This window comes from Simochromis diagramma, unplaced genomic scaffold, assembly GCF_900408965.1.
Source record: "Simochromis diagramma unplaced genomic scaffold, fSimDia1.1 OVJJ01000348.1, whole genome shotgun sequence".
In the NCBI taxonomy this organism is placed as follows: Eukaryota; Metazoa; Chordata; class Actinopteri; order Cichliformes; family Cichlidae; genus Simochromis; species Simochromis diagramma.
The window spans coordinates 367,440-373,439 of record NW_024386755.1 but is presented as its reverse complement, the minus strand read 5'-3'; the positions used below and the strand labels follow the sequence as shown (position 1 = coordinate 373,439).

The 6,000-nt window shown below is 45.6% G+C and overlaps 1 protein-coding gene across 2 annotated transcripts in view; it reads left to right on the top strand.

Moving 5' to 3' along the window:
- The window catches only part of numbl (NUMB like endocytic adaptor protein), a 64,781-nt gene continuing 58,781 nt past the window's right edge, over positions 1 to 6,000 (top strand). The window contains exons 1-2 of one of the 2 annotated variants that reach the window (XM_040024167.1): positions 1 to 142; positions 263 to 457. The gene's annotated coding sequence lies outside the window, so the exon portion shown is untranslated. Of the gene's footprint in view, positions 458 to 6,000 lie in introns of both variants that reach the window. The other variant, XM_040024165.1, reaches the window with a different exon arrangement.

The window sequence follows — 6,000 nt, the reverse complement described above, 5'->3', positions numbered from 1 at the left end:
TGTGCCAATGGGCGCACTGGGAAGGCTGGGTTAGCGGGTGGAGCCGGGGGAAGCAGCCCAGTAAGTGCACAGTCAACAACCAAAGCATCCGAGATTACTACACCGATTCCACCGAAATCAGCCCCCCCTCCCGAAACCCCGAGTCGGTGCCTTTTTGGGAAAATATCGCTTTGATTGCACGAATAAGACAGACTCCCTGCTTTTTTAATTTTTTAAAAAAAATTGTGCCTGCGTGTTTATGTGTGTGTGCGTGTGTGTGTAGGCTACGCCGACCAGGTTGGTTTGCGGCTCCACGTCGCCTCCACTCCATCGCTTTGGTAGTGCGGATGAAGAGGGGATTTTTGTGAAATTACACATTCCGCCTGATTCTCGTACAGGGCTAATTTATTTGTGTCCGGGGTCCTGGATTTACACAGAGGAGGAGGAGCGGGGAGCCGATCATCCGTCGTTCTCTTGGGTGAGTTCACTGGATTCGCGTCCAATCTGGCATCCCGATTTACTGACACTTCCAGCCTTATTTAGCAATCCGGTAATGTCTCCATAACGACTGGACCCACAACCAAGAATGGAGCCATCCACTCAGCGTGCGTTTAAATTCTTGATGTAAATAGTTTGGGAGCTGATTTAATGTTTCATTGGAAGTGCACCGCTCTGATATGGACCTCGCCAGCGGGCCCATATATGTGAAATGAATGAAATGTGGCAGCCTTGGTCTTTATGATAACAGCTCACAGCTGTGATCCATCACCAAAGACCACAACTACACTGTGCCTGGACTCTGATCGACTCTTTCACGCCAACTGCGTGCGCACAGGTTGTCTAATTGTGCAGGAGTCTCCAGATAAGGCTCTAAAAATTTAAGAAAAACTCCAACTTTATTGTTGTATTGATGATCTATAGGTGTTATAACCACCCTATTACAGCATTTGTGGTCTGGAAATCAGCTTTATTTGATCTTTAGTGGCAAGGTGAATGAGATAATGTGTTATTGATTGAACTGAAAGTAGTAACTTATTGGTTCATGGGATTGTTTTAGTTTTAGCCAACCTCAGCTTGTGTGCAGAGGCCAATATTTCCATGCATCTCCAGGATTTTCTGCATTATCTCTCCATTGCATCACACCATGTGGGGAATCATGCCTTTTGGGCGTGTTTGCATCATTTTCAAAGTTTTCTTCCAAGGGTGTATCTTTCTTTGTCTCATTGCTGCTTGTTGTGTTTTGGAAAGAATGTAAAGACGGGGGGCAAAGGATGCAAAGTGCATCGAGAACAGTGACACAATGCAAATTACATACATGCACACGCAAAGCGTGGCACATGCCTTCGTACATAGGGCTGGGTAATGCATGCAGCTCTATTGACTGTGGAGCTCCATCTGTTCCATGACATGGCATTCCTCAGACAGGCAGTCATGCTGTTAGGGCTGGTCTGTGCTGACCCACTGGCTCAGAGTGAGGACACAGGAGTCACTTAGGGTGTGTTAAAAGCGTAGTACTCTTAGAGTACTAGTAGAGAGGGGCGCAGACTGTCTCCTGCCATTGGTCCTAGACTATTTGCATGTGCAGCTGGAGGGTAAGGCTTAAGTTGAGGCTTGTGGGGCTAGTCTCAGTCATGGATTAAGCTACAGGATGAGGAGTTTGTTTTGGAGTGTGTTCTGTAATGAGGCATGATTTGATTTAGAGATGTGGCTAAAATATGGTAAGGTTTAGTCCACACCTGCAACTTACTTGAGGTTAGGTTTGTGAGTGAAGCTGAATGGAGAATAAGTGGAATCTACAGTTATGGTTTCAGGATGGAGAACAGGAAAAAAACAAAACATGTTTGCTCCAAAGTTTGGCTTAGAAAGGCTGGAACAGGCCTGGGGCAAGTGACTCTAGAGGACTGATGATTAGATCTATGATGAGGCTGAAAAGAAGGGTTTGTGTGGTTAAAAGATCAGATCTCAGTTTGGTGTAAAGAAGGGCTAGTGCAGTCTAGCTACGGGACCTGAACGAAGAACAGATTGGTTTAGAGACTGGCTGTAGAGGTCGTAGTTTTGGTTTGGGACAATCTGAAGCTTGAGACATACTAACATGATCTGGGACTTCAACTAATGAAGGAGAACACGCGATTAAAAGGTGGGGCTGGAAGAAGTTTGCTCTAGGGATGTGACTAGAGGCACGCTATGTCTCCAGAGCCGAGGTAAGCTGGAGATCCAGGGATGGAAGAGAGTGAGTGACAGAGAGGGAGGAGTGGCAACTCTGGAAGTCCAAACCAAGTGACTGCTGAACATAAATCGCCTCTGATGTAGCTAATCACTGCTGCACTTCAGTCATCACAACTAGAACATAATTACACCGCCCCCATATACACAGCAGCACACACACACACACACACATCAATGCATAGACACACACACACACTCCATTTCCCCTCAGACCATTTCCCCTGTCCTCGAGCTCTGATTGCTGCATTAGGACTTGGCTGTCTTTTGTTTTCCACATACATGCACACACGCACGAAACGCACAAGGGGGAGGGTTGGGCCAGCTGAAACCACAATACAGGGGGGCGCAAAGGTCATCCAGCTGGCCAATCAGAGCGATGTCTGGGTTAGCTGGTAGTGGAGGAGGGCGTTGCTCCCCCCCTTTGTGCTGGTCAGGGTGGGTCTCCTAAACAAGCAGCACCACTTCCAGCCCCGTCCCCGCTACTGCCGGCCCGGCAGCAAGGCCGTGCTTCCTCAGGGCAAAGTACAGCAGCCCCTGGCGACTGTGTGGGACTGCAGGTTAGGGTCTTTTTTAGGTTGTAGAGGAAATCCTTTATTAGTTTGAGAATAGTTTGAAGATCTTTTGTAAATGCTTCTTCAAAACTTGATTTGTTGCTGAGAAAGATTACAAGTATGAAAAGTTATGACTGAAACTATAAATTATGTGTGGAGCGCCACTGAGGTGTTTATTCCAAATTGACTGCAGTGCTGCTCGGTGACTGCTTGTGTAAAGAGGATTTTTTTCTTCTTCTGCTGTGTGCACAGCAGTTGTGATGTGTGGGTGTTAATGAATGAAAGCAAAAAAAAAAAAAATACTCCACAAATAAAGCCCGTAAATTGATTACAGAATTCTGCTTCTGCTGGCAGGATTAATTTAGAGAACCAGATTTTAAATAATGAGATTTGGCGTACCCCGAAGACACTGAGGAGAGGAAGGATGGAGGGAGGAAACGCTCTGAGTCGGGTGCCCGGATAGAAAGGTGGGGTGAGAAAAGATAAGGAGAGGCAGGAAGTCCGAGGAGGTGCGGGAAGAAAGTGATAAACCAAACAGGAGGAGGTTCAAAATGTGGGAATGAGCCGTGAAGGCCATCGCTGGGTATCACGGTTCCTTTGAGGGATGTTTGGATGTGACCACGTCAGGCTGAGCAGAACCTCTGATCCAGAAGATGTCATCACATGCATGTTTCTACAAACAAACACACACATACACACACTGCTTTCTGATGCCTAAGTGCCTCCAGTATGTGCTGAGTGGGCTTATCTGATTTCTGAAGGCTAGTTAAATGCAACCACTCCTATCTACCATATAGCCCCATTACTGCACGCACTAATGGCATGCTCACAGTACAAAGACATGGTGCTATAGTTTTTATTTTGTATGTGAGTATGTTCGTGTGCACATGTTGTGCTCCTACCAGTGCGTATTACGTTGAGTCTGGATTGATAAACGAGTCAAGGGATGGATTTGAATGCCCGTCTAGTGGACGCTCATGTGTGAAGGCAGCAATTTGTGTTTTCTCAGTTTGTTTGACCATGCATGCGCGTAAAGGGATGCTGACTGGCTTGTGTGTGTGTGTGTTCGCCTGTTTCCTTGGCAATCAGCAGTTTGTCTTTGCTTCAGTGGCGTTTTTCTCTGCAGATAACAAGAAAAGTGGAAATGGGTCTTTCTCAGCAACCGCAACTCCGAGTGGAGAACTCATCACAACTAATAACTGTCACTCGGAGCAGCCAGGGTTGCATTTAAAAAAAAAAAAAAAAAAAAAAAAATCTCATTGCTCTCTCTCTCTTTATTTTTTTTGATGACCTATTTTAGCCCGTTTAGCTGTTGAAGCTCAGATGCAATATTGCGATAAGGAACCTGCGTCTAAAAATACCTGAAATGAAAAGAAAAAAAAACATCCCACCACATCCTCTCCCTTAGGGGTTGGTTTGATCTATATCCTTTTCCAGGCTTTTAGCAGCTGCTCTTCTTGCTGCCCAATTGTTTTTATGTGGTTTGTTCCAAATTGCACCTAGAAGCCACTGAACAAATGTCCAGTATTGAACACTTTTGATACATTTTTGTAACGAGAGGTTTTTCACAGTCTCAGGGTCAAACTGTGGTGGAATCGCCAAATAACCAATTTAAAAAACATAAATCAGAACATTTAGTACCGTGTTGAAACAGCCTCAACAGTTTGCACATTCTGTTCTTCTTCTTCTTCTAACCCTTTCATCCCCAGCATGTCCGCCTTCACTACGTCCTTTTCCTCCTGCCTGGCAGCTTCATATTCAGCATGCTTTTTTCCATTGCATCCACTCTCCCTCCTGTGCACATGTCCAACCCTGAGCGACCTGAGCTGTCCCTCTGATGTCCTCATTTCTAATCCTGTCCATTCTGCTCACCCCCAATGAAATCTGACCATCTCCAGCTCCACCTCCTCCTTTTTGTCAGTGCCAGCATCTCCAAACCGTACATCACAGCAGGTCTCACTACCATCTCGTAAACCTTCCCGTTTCCAAAGCAAGGCACAGAGCCTCATGGATTACAGCTATTCTTGGATTCCATGTAACTGTGTGAAAAAAGTTAGGATTGCATGACAGGAACTCTTCCATGTGATCTGTGCAGAGATACTAAATGAGCCCGGGCGGCCTGCGTGGACCGTAGTGCCTCAGATGAACGTAGGCATTGTTAGTTTCAAATCTGGAGTTATTTACAGTTACCACAGCCCACCTACAATCACTTTCCTCCTTGCCTGCACAGTTTTCTGTGTGCGTGCTGCAGACATGGTTTAAAATGATGCAGGCTTCTCCGCTGCACAATTTTGGAGCAATGCCGAGCGAGAGAAATTGTTAGCGACAGAAAGAACCCAAGTTAAATCTTCCAGAGCACAGAGGGGCCCATTCACTGTGTGAAGAAAGTGTTTGAGGGAGATTGGGGGGTGAGATGGGGTGGGTTGGAGGAGAGGGGTGACTACACTTAAAGCGGTGTGCATCTGTGCAGACTGTGTTGCAATAGGCAGTCAGAGAGGCAGAGTGGCAGAGGACATACGAGAGGAATCAAACTCTGTCTTCGTGCCTCTGTACGTTCGAGTGCGTGCGGCTCAGAGGGGGCACAGAGGCTACTTCCAGCTAAAACACAAGAATGAGTCACCGGAGAGAAACGCATCAGCGTCTGCTCTGTGGCTCAGTGAACATGTATGATTCTGTGTACATGTACAGCAGTGCGCTCATCAAAAGCTGTTTAAAAAGTCTGCACAGGCTAGGCCCTCGGTTTGCGCAGCCTTTAAATGAAATACTTACGGAGTTTATAGATTCTTAGAGCAGTGTGCAGAGCCCGACTAAAGAAATCATCCAGACTAATGAACCAGCTGACATTAGCTCACTGCGGATACGGTGAAATCCTTTCAGTAGATATCCGAGACACTGGGAAACATTTTATTATGCATAAAGCTGTTAGCTCCACATCTGAATGTGATTAGGACAATTTAGATGAAAGTGAAAAACAGCAGTTTTACTTGCATTCAAGCAGTTCCTTAGTGTTTGTAGCTGGATCAAAAGAACTCTTTGAAAATATCAATTTAGAACAACCAAAAATACTTCATTAGCTCTCAAAGGTTAACCCCACACTAGCTTCCAATAACTTACAGTATAATCCTCACAGCTTCATAGTCAAAAATAATCACTGTTTATCTCAAACTGGACCTTCAGTTCATTCACTGACTGTAACAGGCAGTTTAACATCCTTCCCCCTTCCTTTAAGTTCACTTTCTTCTGA